This window comes from Dunckerocampus dactyliophorus, chromosome 2 (assembly GCF_027744805.1).
Source record: "Dunckerocampus dactyliophorus isolate RoL2022-P2 chromosome 2, RoL_Ddac_1.1, whole genome shotgun sequence".
Lineage (NCBI taxonomy): Eukaryota > Metazoa > Chordata > Actinopteri > Syngnathiformes > Syngnathidae > Dunckerocampus > Dunckerocampus dactyliophorus.
This window is the reverse complement of record NC_072820.1, coordinates 45,053,485-45,070,970: the sequence shown is the minus strand read 5'-3', so window position 1 is coordinate 45,070,970 and position 17,486 is coordinate 45,053,485. Positions and strand designations below refer to the sequence as shown.

General features: G+C 42.5%; 1 protein-coding gene across 3 annotated transcripts in view; it reads right to left on the bottom strand.

The window, feature by feature from the left end:
- rbfox3a (RNA binding fox-1 homolog 3a) overlaps positions 1-17,486 on the bottom strand; it is a 592,196-nt gene that overhangs the window by 540,813 nt on the left and 33,897 nt on the right. For all 3 annotated transcript variants that reach the window (XM_054768103.1, XM_054768106.1, XM_054768108.1), the window contains exon 2: positions 3,850-3,941. The gene's annotated coding sequence lies outside the window, so the exon portion shown is untranslated. The remainder of the gene's footprint in view (positions 1-3,849; positions 3,942-17,486) is intronic.

Genomic DNA, 17,486 nt, shown 5'->3' with positions numbered 1-17,486 from the left:
TCCTGTCTTCCTGGTTCCTACTTTTCCTATGTGTTTCAGGCAGCTTAGTTTGTAGCAGGGAGTGCAGCAGCAAAGCAGGGCAAAAAAGATCAGTAATCAGCCATCAGCAATTCTAAAGCTCTGCGTCCACAACAGGTTGTTTTCCGATTGGTTTCCCTCAAATCTGTGCCAATATTCCTGCATCGCTCCCAGTTTTCATAGTGAGATTCATCTTCTTACCTTTTTCTTTCCTCAATGTACTATTCCAGGTAGATTTTGTCTGTACTTTCTGTTTCTTTTGGTATCGCCCCAGTTTGTCTTCCAGTTCCATCCTTTCTTCCCTGGCCATAAGCTGTGTTTTCCTTTCATGACACTTTAGTATGTTTTGTTTTTTTCTGATTGCTTATGGTTATTTCTCAGTATTGACTGATGCTTTTTGTTAGGTTTTGTTGCTACTTTCCCTTTTTCCACGCCACATGTTCGCCTTTTTTCTTTCTTCTATGCTACTCTCTTTTTGGACTTTTAGCCCAAGAGCAATTTAAGTGCTTTGCGCCTCAAGCTACAACTTACGTCTCAACAAAACTTGCGCTTCAGAACCGGAAAGCAATGGTACAAATCTCGCTGTCGACAAAAATAAAGTGTACTTTGGATTTGGACAGATGCGAGTCTGCTTCCTCTTTACTGCTGAGGTGCCCTTTGGTGGGGCACCGAACCCACCTCCGATTTTGCGACACACTCACAATACTGTATATAAACAGAAATGTATACAAATCCAGGTTTCCAGACCACAGTTTACTTTTTAATAGTTTTTTTCATGCATTTACTGTGATGGCCAGGGATTTTTGTGGGAAAAGATAAGGTAAGTGATAGTTTGCTAGAAAGGAAAGGAAAAAGAGTAGTGAGGGTATTCTGAAATGGCAAATCTCTCCCACCCGCTGGTATTTTCTTGTTTTCTTACTTTTGTCCAATCTCCAGCACTACGATATCTCCTGAGCCACTGAACTCCCTTTTCGCACACAAATGAATAAATATGTATCCCAAGGCTTCTTTGACTTGCCTATAGTAATGCATTTTCTCATGCCAGTAATGGGTAATTTAATGAGCCAGTATCTTAGATGATATTTCCATGTTATGTCATTCCACTTATGATCTTTACAATATAATTGAATACATTTACATGTTGGCGCTTTGGACTTTGTCATTATTGTAATATCATTTACATAAAACAATTTTGCAGATCATGTAATGCATCTACTTAACAGTTCATAAGTCTGAAATTGTATACAAAACAAGCTGGAGGACAAATGATGCATGATGCACTGCCACACAAAAATAAAACAAAATCTCAAACCTACAGATCTAACCAAGGATCTCTGACATTGGCCACCTTCTGGTTGGGATACACAGTATTAGAGAACGGCAACAATTTTGAGCAATAATCCACAAAAAGTTGGAAGATGTGGAGGACACTGTCCAAATGGATGGTTGATTAGATGGGCTTATTTGGGGGCGTCAGTAGCTGAGTTAATAAGGACTTGGGCTTTGGGGACCAGAGGGTCGAATCCTGCTGTCAACAAAAATAAAATAGTATTGACTGTTGGTGCCCTAGAGCAAGGTGCTAATCAGACTCAACTTGGGGGCAACACTGGTCTGGTTCTCTGGTATAATGCATGCAACATAGTATAGTATACATCAGAGTGAAAAGGTCCTTACAGGGATACTAGAATAATAATTTCAAAGCATAAGAACCAAACTGAAAAAAGAACAAACCCGAAACCACATTTTCCATCAATCTGTAATCCATTCATCCCATCCAATTTCTATGCTGCTTGTCCTCATCAGGGTACGGGTGAGCTGGAGCCTATGCCAGCTGATTTGGGGAAAGAGGAGAGGTACAGACTGGACTGGTGGCCAGCCAATCACAGGGAACATATTGACAATTTGGGGTAAGAGGCGGGGTACACTCTGGACTGGTTGTCAGCCAATCAAAGGGAACATACTGACAAACAACCATTCACATCTAATTAACCAAACATGCATGTGTTGGGGATGTCGGTGGAAGCCGGAGAACATTGTAGAAAACCAATGCACAAACAGGGAGAACGTGTAAAGTCCAGACAGAGATTCGAACCATCAATCTCCTGACTGTGATGCCAACAGGCAAACCACCCAACCACCATGTTTCCACTTATAAAATCAAAAACAGAAAAGAACTTTCTGCTTCAATACCAGCGCCTTTGAAATTCACTGACATTTGCAATACAAGGGACTCACAAAATGGCCTCTGGAGAAATTGTTTGGGGTTGAACTGGACTGGTTAGCCAGAACATCTGAAACAATTTGCCAGAAGAAAATTGGTATGAAGCCGCAAAACACAACACATCTTACAAACTTTCAAAAGTTGTAATCCTTTTTAATTATACCTTTTACAATGACAGAATAGACCAGTCCAGTGTGTACCCCGCCTGTCGCCTGAAGTCAGCTGGGATAGGCTCCAGCATACCCCCGCGACCCTAATGAGGAAAAGCGGCATAGAAAATGGATGGATGGACAACAACAGAATACAACAAACAGACTTGCAGTGTGCATGGGTAACAGATGCCAACTAATGGGGTTGTGATAGTACGGTCGTTAAACCTCATTACCTTAAGCCATAAGAAATGTGCCGCACAGTGAATTGACAGCTTGTTCCTTTTAGCTCCCTGGCTCATGCTGCTCAAATTAACTCGCCAGTTCGAGCCCGGGGTGTGCAGAGCTTGACTGCGGGGATGACCACTGATCCACATGTGTAGGCCTACTTTGAACTAAATTACTACTTTTCAGAATATGCTGAGTGCTTGTTTTGACATTTTTTCTAAATTTTTTGTTGTTTGCTAACTTCCCTCCACATATCAAGCACACAGGTAAGACAGCGTCTTTGGCAGAGAAGACAAGTTCATCTGTCCTTGTAGAATGAAACTCTCTACTTTGTTCTGAGCAGTTTCTTTTTTCATTTTCCTCATTTTCAAGTGTTAAAAAAATATTCAAGCTCTGCAAAGGGAGCCCATAACAAGGAGGCTGAAGAGCCTCGTGTTGCTGACCCCTGTGCTAGACTATTCAAACTCATAACTGAGTTCTGGAGCAAGACAATGCCTAAGAGCATGAAGCCAAATGAGCTCAAAATCCAGTCCTGTAAGTTTTGCATTGAGAAAAAAGGCAGGTATGTGAAAGGAAACCAAAGTACAAAATTTAAATTGAACAGCTCTGCAAAAAATTCCCCAGTTTCAAACTGAAGATAGTTAATTGTTACCAAAACTGTATGGTCACAGAATTGACTGTCCTCAAGTCGGCTAGCTCCTCACGTTAGCATCTGGGACGCTAGCTGTTAGCCATTCAGTGAAGCACAAATAAGCTACACTCCTTGAAGGTCTTGATGTTCTTGCCAGGTCGTCGATCTTACTCGGTAGTGAATTCACGTTTCTCATGATAATAGAAGGTACCGAAGGCTTGAATCTCCACTTCCTCGCTAGTTGCTTAACTTTCATCTTAGCCCCGGCTCTGCCGCCTCGATATCAATGGGTAAACAGGTAATCACACGAATGCGGGACGTCGCTTTAAACGCAGCCACTCATGGCGGCGGTGTGAATTCAACGACAGGAGATATGATGTTACACATATTGCTAATTGAAAGTTGGACAATATCTGAGAGCGAGAGAGATAGATAGATAGATAGATAGATAGATAGATAGATAGATAGATAGATAGATAGATAGATAGATAGATAGATAGATAGATAGATAGATAGATAGATAGATAGATAGATAGATAGATAGATAGATTCATGTGGATGCATTATGTGCAAATGTGTGAAACAATCCCCAGAAAGCCTACTTGTTACTGTAAAACAGCTGTAGTCATCTGGGGCTGGGGTGATGAAGCAATATCATGAAGTTCTGTCCCACCCATCACATCTTGCTGTCCATCTGTTTGACAAAGAGATAAACACAGGGAATGTGGATTACTTCAAAGTGAATCTTTCAGCAATGTCAGCAAACATGACTGATATTTGAAATGATCACATAACACATGAACACCTTGAGCTACAAGAAGGCAGATAAATGCTATGCTTGAGGCCAGCCTAACGACAACAGCCTCATTTATGACCAGTACAAAACTCACTGAAGAAGTGTATTTGAAAACCAAAATCAGTTTTACCCTGACATATAGGATCCTTGAATGTCAAGCTTGATGCCTTCTCCAGACTCTACTTTCCATGCCTTGGAATCAGAAGCCAAAACTATCCTTCCTTGCACCCAGATTGTGGGTGCTCAGTGGGAGGCGGAGGATTGTGTCGCGGATGCCCTCAGAAATTATACACCTCCGGATGGCTTCCCTACAGATCTACTATTCATCATTCCGGAATTGTTGTTGTGTTCTCCTCCGGCCACTCTCTGCGGTTGGCCTGTTCCGTCTATATCCGCAAAAAGCCCTCCCATCGTGTTCTGGCTGGCCTCCTTCGGCCCCTTCCCGTTACATCATGTCCCTGGTCACACAATGCATATGAATTTGTTCCTGGACTGCCACCATTGGACAGTAACAGACCGTACTTACCATTGTGGATGGTTTTGGAGTGGACAATGCAGTGACTGGTGTGAGTTGTGGCTCCTGTGTGACTGTTCACTGCATATGTGTCCTTCCCTTCTTAATAAAGTGATTGAAGTGCATTGTGAGTGTCTCCTTAAACACAAACAGTATTCTACACGGGTCACTAGGTGTCAGTAACGTGACATTGATGAGACAATAGCCACCGCAGGAAGTACGCTGCCATTGCTAACATGTGAGTCGAAATTATGTATAATTTACAAGATATCTAAGATGTTTATTATTATCTATTATCTACTATATTGGGTAAGAGTTGATAGCTGCTGCATTGGTCTGCCCTTTTTAAAACTGCTCACCCAATAGCTGATATTAATAACAAATCGGGGACAAAATGACTTAAAGCTTTTGCCAGACTACGCAGCACACAGACACATCTACAGTCGTAACAATATTTGGCTATTTTGGTCGATTGCCTTTGATGTGATCTTCCAGTCCCTGCATGGTGCCTCATCTGCCTGCAGCTTGCCAGCTTCAAAAGCTGACCTCATTTCGCCATCCTCCTGCTGAGTCTTGCATACTACAGATGGTCAGACACAGGAAGGTGATCATAGCGTCTGCAACAACACATCTTTGTTCCAGTCACCTTTGGCCTCTGATGGCCACTGAGACATACGGTGTGAGGGGGATCTTCAAACAGGTTTTGGATACAGGCTTTGCAGGTGTCTTCAACATGAACCCCTTTCCGGCCATCATGGTATTTAACAGTATGTTCCCTTCCGATTTTGAAAACAGGCCTGCATATACAATCTCCAATGTTGACAATCCGATATAAGCAGTCCATTCCAATGTCCGTGCCAGCACTTCTATCCAGCAGCAGAACTTCTATCCAGCATGCAGAGCCCGTGTGATCATAACAACAGCGTGTGCAAGGAGTAGGCGTGATGCTGGCCGTGTGGCAGTATTTTTTGTTAAAGTCTGAAAATAGACGTTGCAGCTGAGTACAAAACTTGCACAAGTTTCCAGTGGTGGCACAGAACCATTTCCATGTGATAACACCACTGTTAGTTCAGTGTTGGTGTTTACTTGCCCCTGCAAGTAACACTGAACTTGGCCAGATGTCGCGGTCTGCAATTACACTACTCTTTGATGTCAAGTCGCGGACCGAAAGATACGATTCGACAGGTTGCAAATTACACTCCTGATGTAGATTTTGTTGACGCAGAGAAAAGCTGTCTTTTTCAAGCAAAATGGCCCAGGGTTTAAGAGGTTAAGGTTTAAGAGGTTAAGTATTGCATTTTGGAAGTAACATCCAAACAACATTGGGTTAAGAATATTTGTACTGTATATACAGTATGCCCAACAAAGAGATGAAAATATTCATAAATATACAGCATATATACAAAGATATGATAAAGTCAAAGTATGCATAGCCCATCTGCAGTTCATCTGCACAATCTGGCACATTGTGCACAGCATAAAGTACACTGGGTCTCTTTTTCCTCTAAGTACGTCTGCTTGTCTCTTTTCCCTTTGCTCTCTGTCTTCTGCCTCTTTGTATCACCTTTGACAGAGAGAATTGTTCGATTAATTACTGTCTGCTGGATGGTGTCACTGACAACAGCAGAGTCCCGGAACCTCTGGAGAGAAGGCAGCTGCTCCTGTCACAATTACAATGCTCTACAACAGCCCAAGCTCTCCTTTTTTTTCCCCTCCTTCAAGCTACCCTCTCATTATCACAAAACCCTATCTTCCCTTTGAAGAAGACCCGTTGGTAAAGGCAGATCCTGATGCAACTCCAGCCTCTACCTGCCAATCTGACTCTGACACAGCCTGATTCTCAATCAGCGTGGGGATGCCAAGGCCTTTTATAACCAACTGGGCAGCCACTTCAAAGGGCCCTTCATTCCCTTCTCAGAATGAAGCTATGGAAGTGTTAAAAGTGAGGCAAATGTGACTGGAAGTCAATTACCTGCAGGAGAGCGGTAATGGAGATGATGTGGAAATGTGAGCAGGTTGAGTCGCCTGGTGGGTAACTGTCATGAAAGACCGGTGCTTTGTCCTTGTCTGTTCAGAATGTGGGCCTAAATAAGGAGGAACACAGAACGTTTAACACTGTAATGTTCTGGGGACACTGAAGCCTCTCCAAAATGTATTTTTTTTTTCCCCAAAACTAGCAATCGAAAACCAGTTTGCTCACAAAGTTTACCTGGGGCCTGTTCCATGAAGCAAGCTTTACTTATCCAGGATCTTTTTTTGTTATATGGCTTAACCAATCCAAAGGCAAAACTGAAGATATGGTGTAAGCGGGTACTACAAAGCCGGATAACAACTGGATAAGTCAAACCAGGATTTTTTCTAGTCTTGTCATGAGCGCGTTGACGAAAATGGGCCATTATTATCACTACATGAACAATCACAAATATGAACAATGCAGCAGAGTGGCTTACTTCACTCAGTATGAAGAATATAAAGAGAATTCTAACCAAGGAACCACAGTTGCAGCTGCTAAATGCAGGAGAGAAGGCTCATTGCTATTTTATTTTAATGGTGTAGTTCATAGGTCTGGTCCATGTTGCTGACAACGAGCAACATAACAACACAAGTCTTCCGGTATCAAATGTCAAAGCAACCACAAATTGCACAACCATTCTTACTAAGGGTGCCAGATTCAGACCAAAAGCAACAACAATTTAACTGCACACGACGAAGACCGACACCACTTTAACTATTACACCCTGTCTGCTCAAAATAGTAAATTTCCCTGCTGTGGGATAAATAAAGTACATACAATACAATACAAAATAACACCTTAAAGAGGCATAAGACAGTCAAAAGTGATCATTTTATCGACAGCAAAGCATGCTGGGAAATGTGTAATCCGCCCATTCCACAGCTGGAGCCTATCCCAGCTGACTCCGGGATACATCCACAGCTGCCCTGGGATAGACTGACAGAAATGTGAGTGCCAATTTGGTCCTATGGCCTCCCCGACCACATTCATACACCAGTGTGGGCAGCACTGTAGGCAAGGTGAGTGACACAACAACAGTGACTACCGTAGGTGACAGGGACTGAACCGCCAACCTTCCACTTTCTGGACAACCTGCTCCACCTCCTGAGCCACTGCCGATTAACAATCGCTTTATTGAAACAAACCATGCCAAAACAACCACAGTCACACTGTATATCTCCCCCTGCCTTTCCCTGGCTCATTCAAACAATAGTCATGACACATTTACGGTAAGGATGCTCCGATCAATCGGCCACTGATTAGTATCGGCCGATTTCCATAAAAAACACATGATCGGCATATGCCGATAAATGCCTTTCAAAGCCGGTCACAAAAACTGATCGCCGTGCGGCGACGCCGTGACAATTCATGTCATGGCAACACAAACATGACATGAATGTGCATGTGTGCTGTGTCACGTAGGTTTGCCAACACCCGTGCTGAGCCGACAGGGGATGCGCTTTGTTCCGTATTGCCGCAACAATCAACACTAGTCTGTAAAACCTCAACGGTTTCAGTTTGACAGCTTGACACAGGCTACGCCAATCGATGCCAGCATGTTTGTTTGATCAATCCCTTGTCAAACCTATTGCTGTTCGACTTTTCTTGCATCTTTCTTGACCCGCTTTGCCTAGCTGTCACTGGCAGCAGCTAGCTAGCTCCAATTATCCGCCTAGCTTCTTGTATTCGGACTCCAAATGTGACTTTTTTACCACAGTGACATTTTGTTTTTAAAACAAACAATGCGGTTAGTTTGGAGTTGTTTTTGTCCCACAGGGAAGCTACAAGTGGATATCACATTCATGGGGTTCGTACTGACTTTTTCAAGTGTCACTGAACAACTGTCATTATGCTAATTATGTATTGACCTCAAAACACTATTTGTGTGTGGTTGTTTAATGAACATAAACACACAGTGTGTCCAGCCTTATGATGGTCATGCTGTGACAGGGGTGTCCCAGCTCAACAGCTGATTTTGAGTATCTCACAAAGGGTCAAAGAATATTTGCTTCAGCTGTCAGCAGTTTTTTATTTTAACAGTTGAATTCAGACTTTAAGCCATGACAAATGACCACAAAATAGCGTAAAGACGATGGCCACACTGTTTGAGTGGAGATCTGCTTGGTAAATAAAGTAGTGTACAATTTAAATGTTGACAGCCATTAATAAAACACAAGTAGTTGACAACTCTAATAGTGATGAGAGTTGGCGACCCCTGCAACCTGGACACTGAATGTATTCCCTTTTAAGTTGAGCTGGCCCGATTTCTATTCAATAAAGATATTTATTTGTATTATTTTACTCTATCTTGAACATCTGTGTGTGTGCACTGATGATGTATATGACTGTGCTACATTCACCAATTGTGTTGGTTAAAAGGACAAGAAGGTTTTCAGTTTTAAGTTTTTACTACCTTCAATATGCAGTTTGAGGGGGGAGTGTCCAGTTCGGCCCGCAACCGAAAGTCAGCTTTGAGACCCCTTGTGCGATTGACACCCCTGGTGTAGTTGACCATTTGTGTTTTATTCTTCAGTTGCAAACTAGGTGGTGTCGGGCAAATGTAGGAGGAAATAACAATGAAATCTGAAAATAATATCTAAAGCGGTAAGTCGTGTCATACGAGCACAATGCTTTTCGTGTTTCTGCCGTAGCGGTCAGGTGATATAATTACACACTTAAATGACATGGACAATGATGATCTAGCTAACAGAAATACAAATCAACTGAACAACCAGTGGGGATCCTGCAGCACAGAATTTCTCTCTGGCTGAGAAGCTCACAGTAATAATAGAAAAAGAAGGCGTGTGAGATTTATTTACAGGAACAACTGAAAACAGATAATGGATTTGTGAAATAAAATAAAATACTTGAAAATGTTGTCGGTTCTTTTAACGGGCACTGAAAGCGTACTTGTTTTACCGTGTCGCATTGCTAAACATAAGACCTCAAAAGCTGGCAGAGAAAAGACAGTCCCTCCGACGACAATCTAAAACTTTCCTGATTAAAATCGACCACAAAAGCGACTTTGCCCGAATGCGGAAAATCCTTGCATTTAGCTATTACCATCTGCACCAATCTCCGCAGGATTGTCAATGAATGGTGACGTAATTTTTCAGTGATAACGGATTCGTTAGTAGGCGGTACTTTTATAGACTTTTATAGACTATGGTCGCATATCCCCGAACATAACCTGTTGCCGAATAGGTTAGCTCTACTACATAAATTAATATGGCTGTGTATGCTGCTAAGAAGTTAACCAGCTTCATAGTACCACATATCCGGACTTAATCATCAAACTTATCCTGGATAAGAAGAAATCCTGCTCTCTAGTACAGGCCTCTGGAGTCAACTGAGCAGATGTTGATCTATCACACCAGCTTAAGCGTTCATATTGTGTTTAGGGTGCTTGCTAGCTGTGGTCTGGAGCCAATGACTTCTACAGACCCTCAGTCCAGTCTGGGTCCCACATCTCTGCATCGTCAGTGACAGTATCGATTGGCGATTTGGAGACAGAAACTCCAAACACAAAGACATAATTACAAGAAGATAAAGCAATGTAGTGGAACTAACCACTCCTACCCTGGCAGCCACGGAACATCTCTCATCCTAAGCAAGAAATGAATTACCTCAGCCTGCCTGCCTGCCGACCACTACTGCCAATGAAAAATAGGAACAATGAAACAGGAATGTGTTCTAATTCATACAACATCTATCAGAAAGGGACAAACTGTATTTTAACCATGGTGTTAAAGTGACAGAATTAATTGTAAAGCACAGTTACTGTGGTCCTCTTTTATAAACAGCCTGAAAAAGATGTCAGACATTTCGTAAGGTTAGAGGTTCATTTTCAAAGGTCCCTTGTTTTTCATAAGGACAAATAAATCTTGTGAACAGGCACGCTGACGGAACCACATGACACTCCAAACCATAGAAGAAGGAAGAACGCATGCGCATGAGAAGTGGAATTACTTCTGCGAGTCATTATGGAGTATAAGACAACAAAATATCAGGAGAATGTCGACTGAGGTGAGTCATGTCCGTCGAATTCAGATATTATGTTGGCTTGTCGTCAAAGTTCACTTCGTCATCTTTCTTGTATTGCCTGCTTGTCTACACTGCAACGACAAGCTGGCATCTTCAGATTTTCCCACTCCGGAAGCTGTTTTCACATAACACCTTTTCAGGTCACCCAGAACGCCGTTCCTGTGTGGATGAGAGGCTGAAACGATAAAATACTTTGCCGTTTCCGTGTGGATAGCCCCTGTATGTAACTTACACAGTTAATGATTCCGCAAAAGTGTGAGCAACTTGAAGAAGTCTAGATGTTTTCTGATAAAGGTCTGGAGACTACATTAGAATTCCAATGTGACAGGGTCCTTCTGCCGAGCCAAAACAATGAATGAGACACAGTAAGTGGAATTATTCATGAAGGTTAAATGCAGCATCATCACTTCTTGCAGGCCCCTTGTTGTGTGAATACCAAAGACGATTCACGCAATTACGCATGTTTTTCTGCACTAAAATGCTTTTATTCTGACACTACTTACACATTTCGTAACTGGTTGAAATAATTCAGACAAAATGCAGCTCACGATGGCCCAGGACAGTGTTCCCTCACTTTACGCTGCCTCGCTATAACACAGATTTTTTTGTAATTGCAATTTTTTCCAGTGTGTAATGTTTTGGTTTTTTTACGTTTGATGGCATTGTGTTCTGCATCCTGATTCACTTAGGGAGAACCCGCATTGTTTTCTGCGTCCTGATCAGCTAAGGGACTGTGGACCATCAATCAATCTCCTCCATGCCATGTGTCCTGTACTGTACAGAATGCGTTTAGCTTGCCTAATTTACATAATTGTTCGATCGCTAGCACTGTGGCTCTTTAGTGCTTATTATGTGTGCAAGTTTTCTCCCCGACAAAACTCACAATGTCGAATAAACGCTCTGCACAATTACGGAATAAATGAATCTTCGGTTCGTACCATAAAGAAGGAGGAAAATAACATAAGGACAACAGCAGCGATACATTTTTAACAAGGATGCAAAAAGGGCTTTACCTGTCCGCAGCAAGACCACAGAGAGGCCGGATGCCGGGGCAGAGGCAAACATGAACAAATTTAAAGCCATCACCGACAAAGGGGGATATAAGCCTGAACAAGTTTTTAATATGGATGAGACAGGCTTATTTTGGAAACAGTACAATCTGAGTCAATCAGGCCACTGTGCAACGTCAAGGTGACTACAGGGGTGTTATTTCATGTCCACAGGCTCTAATAATGGTAAAGAAGCGTATTTAAATGGTCATTTTCTATGCTCTAACTAAGAAAATATTCAGTTTATTAATACTGTATACTACTTTACGGAAGTGCAGAATTTTAGACACAACTTAGTTATTTGTGAGTTTTAAATTTTACATCAGATTACCATCATGTCGGGTTCCCACATTTTACCCCCTGGGATATTTCCATATTTTTCATTTCCAAAACTGCGAAAGAGGAAGCTTTTAAAGGCATTATTTATAGTAGGTTTGAGCTCACTTTCTTTCTGATTGAGTTTTCGGGCTGAAATAAACTTCTTGAAAGGGGAGATTTAATAGGCATACAGTCACTCTGTAGGTGATTAGCTCGGGAATAAAGAGAATGTTGCTGACTTGAATCCGGCTTCCATTTGAACTGTTGTTGTGCAGCTTGCGAGGGCTGTGTTGAAAGTGAGAGTTTCTCGCCAGCCTGAAGGGAGACAAGCCATTGAAAGCTTCCCCCTAGCCCAAAAAAAGCCTCAAATAGCTCCCTCTCCATGCTCCCTTTTTTGTGGTTCCATAAAAATCAGGGCTATTCCCAAATTGTCCTCTATTATTATCTTCAGTTGGTGCTTGACAAAGAATGTTATTTTTGAGTCGTGATTAGGACAAAATATATTCATAACAATAAAAGCACAAGCAAGAGATATGGCATATTAAAATGGACAATAGACAAATGCTTTTGTTACAGTCTTTAAAAGAGATACATGCTCATTTCTGAGAAGCAGAACGACTATTATTTAAATAGGAACAGAAAACAGTGCAAATGTCACATTTTAACTCAACAGAGATCGATTGTGATGATGACAGCCCTTTTTTTTACTCTCTGATGGTAGTTGATACCAGGATCATCCATGCAGACCTTGAAGATGCAGAGATAATGTCTTTTTAACAGGTTAAGAAGAAAACTATACACTAGTCGTGGGCCGGTATGACATTCCGACAGTATGATTACATTGGGCAAAAATATCGTAGTTTGGTGGTTTCAAGGTATTTTAATGACAGCTCTAAAATGTGTTATTTTGAACTATCTTTGTTGAAAAGAGAAAAAAAAGGCAAGTCTAAACAGTCATTTTTAAACCATATACGGTAATATAACACAATGAAAGTGGAACCTGCGTATTTAAAATGAATAACAAAAAATAACTGAATTCTTTCTAAATAAATATTAAATAAATAAAATGTAGTTCTCGGTGCAGTCTACTGTGGCTAAGCCTACAACTGAAGTCACAACATAATAACTATTGTCTTTGTAAAAAAAAAATTTAAAAAAGCAAAACAAAATGCAAATAAATCATAAATCAACTGGCTCAAAAAAGTCACAACATAAATTTTTTTTTTAAACTCGTAATGCTCCGTTATTATTTCATAGTGGCAGGTCACACTCCACAAACGTCCGTTTCCAGGTCATGTGATTGTTGTTACCAACTGAGACGTTACGTGGTCGTTATTTTGTTGTTCAGTGGAGAGTAAACGGTTTATACCACCTATCCTTGACTCCTGTCTCGTTCTCAATCACATCTCCACATTTGGGGACCCTCGACGTGTGTAATATGTCAACCGACAACAATGCTAACACGGAACCTGTGGTAACACATCGAAGCCCAGTTGCGACTGCGAGGAATAACACAGCACGTGACAAAGTATTTCCACATAACGCTGGACCTCCACTTTCTCTCATATCGTAGGAACGCTATGATGCACAATCTTAGTGGTTTTTAAACTGCTAACCAGCCATGCCCACTATTTACATATCACCTTTATGCAGATTTTTTTCCGTAGAAAGCTTGCTTCTGTCCCCCTCCGTCACGCAGGCCCGTGCTGCACTGTAAACAGACACCCACCCACTCTACTCTGTATCAAAGCTTTGTCTTCTTGGAGAGACACAGTTCCTGTGATTACCGTAACAATCTTGCTCAAAAAGCGCAGAGTCTCGAGCTTCAGAAACGATTGAAATTATTTAGATAGTTCAAGACTGGTTTTATTTATTTTTCTACTCCCTTTTCTTGCTTGGTAGGACTTTCAACCGACCAGATGTGAACTGAGGGCTTTGTGGGATTTTACTGGATCTTCTGTGGGTGTCCTTGCTACCTAACCGGTAACTGGCTTGCTTTTTGGTGTTTGTGTGTGTGTCCTGTCCAGCCGTTTGTGGCAGATAGTATTGTTGATCTAAATGCCCTTACATGCTAAACAGATTTGCTCTGCCAGGGAAAAGTGTGGGATACTCTTTCCCTATTATATAGGTAGATTCTATTTGACTTTATTTGATGTTTGTTATGTTGTTATGCAAATTTGGAGCGGTCAGACCGGAGCAGGAAGGGATAGAAAAGAAGAGAAAAGAAAACAGAGGGGGGGAGTGCAGGGACAAGAGGAGGACAATACAGAGAGAAACAAGAACAACAATTGCAATGACAACAACAAAACAACAGAACATCAGCAAATGTATGTGACAGCCATAAGGACCATAATGGAGATGACAAAATAATATCAGCAGCCAAAGTGATAATACTGAATTGAAACAGTCATACTTATTAGTGGTAACAGTAATAATGAAACTATTAACCATGATAGTGAACAGAATGACAATAACTGTAATGCACTCAATTGTAATAACTGTAGTCTTATTCTTATCTTATTACACCATCACTGTAATAAAACCGACAACATGATAACACCATGGATAAATCAGTGCGTTATGTGGGGAGGTATGTATGTACTGTGAGTGTGTATATGTACGTATGTACAGGTATCTCTGTAGGTGTGTATGTGCGCATGTCAGAGAGGCAACCCCGACCACAAACAGGGCGCCGGCAGGCCGGACAACAACCAACCCCAAGACCGGGGGCTGCTCCCGCCAACCGGAAAGGAGCCCACCCACGGCCGAGAACGCCAGCTCCCCACACCCACCCTACGCCCCGCCCCCGACACAGAACCGCCCTGCGCCCAGCACCCACAACCACGGAGCCAACCCCCGTCTACCCCTATTACATTTTTTTTTTAAAGAGAGTAATAAATCAAATAAATAAATAAAGGCACTCATACACACACACACCATGGTCACCTGGAAGCCACGTCGCGACACGCCGCACAGGGCACCCGAAACGCAGAGAACGCATGAAAAGGAGCATGGAAACACCAGGCAGAGCACTACGCCCCGGGCAGACCCAGCCCCAAGGCGCCTGCTCCCCGCCACCCAGGCCCACGGTCCCCGCGAGCGAGACCAAGCCCCACCCCACCACACAGCCCAGCAGCCACCGCAGAGCAGCAACCCCAAGCCACCACGGCGGCATGCAGGCCGCCAGTAGCACGGGCCCCGCCCCCCGAAGACTGCCGGACCTCCTCCTCAAATGCACGGAAGTGCCCACAGCCCAGGTCAGTCCAAGGGAGGCACCGCAAACCGCACTCCGCACCTGCAAGGGCAGGTGAGCCAGACAAAATGCCCTACAAGCCAGGCCACCCCGAGTAAGCTACCGCGACCCCGTGGTCAGTGCACACGTCCACAACCGCAGCCCCAGCCCCGCCCGGCGGACAGGCACCACAGAGTAGGCAGGAGGTGCCCCGATCCAGCCTGCTCCACCCGTGTATGTGATGAGATTGGATTGTGTCTATTATGTCATTTAAAAAAATAATAAATAAAAGAGGACAGCTCTGGAGGGCTGACCTCTATGTGCCTGGCTTCCTTTATGATTGTCTTAAGTTATCATAAGGTATCATTTTACTTATGTATCTTACCGTATATGACAGTGAAGAATGTGAAGATGTTACTCAAAACATTTTCTGTACAATTGATGATCATTTTGTGATGAACATATTCCACTAAGAATTTAATACAGCATGTCAACTAAACTGCTGAGTATGCCAAAATAAAAATGAGGAAAGAAGAGCAACCATTATCTCAGAGAATGTCAAGCTTTATTTTTACTATGAGGCAATGATGGCAGCTCAGGTAGGCTCTGAATCAGTATTGGCAATCAGACACTCTGTCATTTGGTAGCACCTCCGGTGCCGTTTACCTCCAGAATCTCCCTGACCTGCCCTGAACATGGCAGCATTTTACAGAATAATGCACCTTCAGTGTGGGAACACTACATGGACATTACAGGACACTAGACAGATGGGCTGAGTAGGAAATGGGTTGCCTGATAATGCTTGAAGGTAAGGTCAGGTCCTGTAGGCGACATAAGTGCTCACACATGAAAAACCAAATGACATAATGTTGTCGACAAATCAAATCTGTGCCAAAAACTGACATCTGAGCTTACATTTCTTTCTTACGGGTGCTAATATGGAATAAAGTGGGATAATCGTGCAATTTGAATGCACAGAGGTTATCAGGTTCATGTAGTTCAGAACCTGCACACCAAGGGAGCCGTTTGATGAGATTAAAATAGACTCTGGTAGAGAACTCCCCCATTGTATGACATTATTATGCACTGGCATTGTCAGTTAAAGTGGCGCAAAAAGTGGGTATGCACCATATGCAACATTGAGGGGGCACTAAAGCAATGTGATAAAAAACCTTTAGAGTCAGCATTTTCGATACTTAACTGCTATTTGTTTGGTGCATGTGTAAATGATACGATCAGTAGCTGTTAGGATGATCCAAAAGTGTGACGCTATTTCTCTGGAATAAGTCCTTTGTCAGGTGGGCAATGTGAACTGCAGTGTTGTCCTGTTGAAAAACCCAGTCATAACCACACGACAACCCTGCACAACCTGAAGCTCCATTGTTCCATTGAAGGAAAAAGCACGCTGTCGCTTTATGGCGCGCTCTTCACCAGCAGATATCTGCAAATTTGTGTCAGTTAGGTCTCCACTCGATGTCCTTCCTCTCCCACTCAAGCTTGACAAAGTCGCCCAGAAACATGGCTTTCTGACAACAAGATAACTATCGTTGCTTACTGAAAATGACTGTAATTTATGAAATAATCAAACAAGTGAGAGATAATTCAGGGTCAGCCATTCATTGTCTATGCCGCTTATCCTCACTAGGGTCGCGGGGATGTGGTGGAGCCTATCCCAGCTTTGGGCGAGAGGCAGGGTACACCCTGGACTGGTCACCAGTCATTCGCAAGGCACATACAGTATAGACAAAAAAACATTCACACTCACACCTGTGGACAAGTCTCCAATTAACCCAGTCGTTCTCTATTATTTTTCAAATACTATTGAGAATATTATTGAGAAGCTGATATCTATTTATTGATCTATACTGTACAGACTGAAGATTCAAACCCAGATCTTCCAGATCTCGTGACTGTGTGGCCAACATGCTAACCACATGCTACAGTATGTGATGGAAAAATTTGTAATACAGTAATTGCACTTGTTAGAATTGTGTTCATCGTTCGCATTCTTCTTTTTGTGCATTCTTCCATGTAGCCTTCGATGTAATAGCATACTCACGTTAGGCATTTCTTTTTTGAGACCGTCTGTTCGGGTTGTATTGATTTGTCTCCTTGTGTGCATCCATCCAAGGTTTTATTAAATTACCTCTCATTATTTTCATAGAAATGGTCTTGTCTGGTATCTATTCGGAAGCCAGCAGAAAATATTTTCCCTTGGCAGGATGGGAGAGTGAAAGGTTTGGCAACCACTGATCTACAATACCTTAATCGA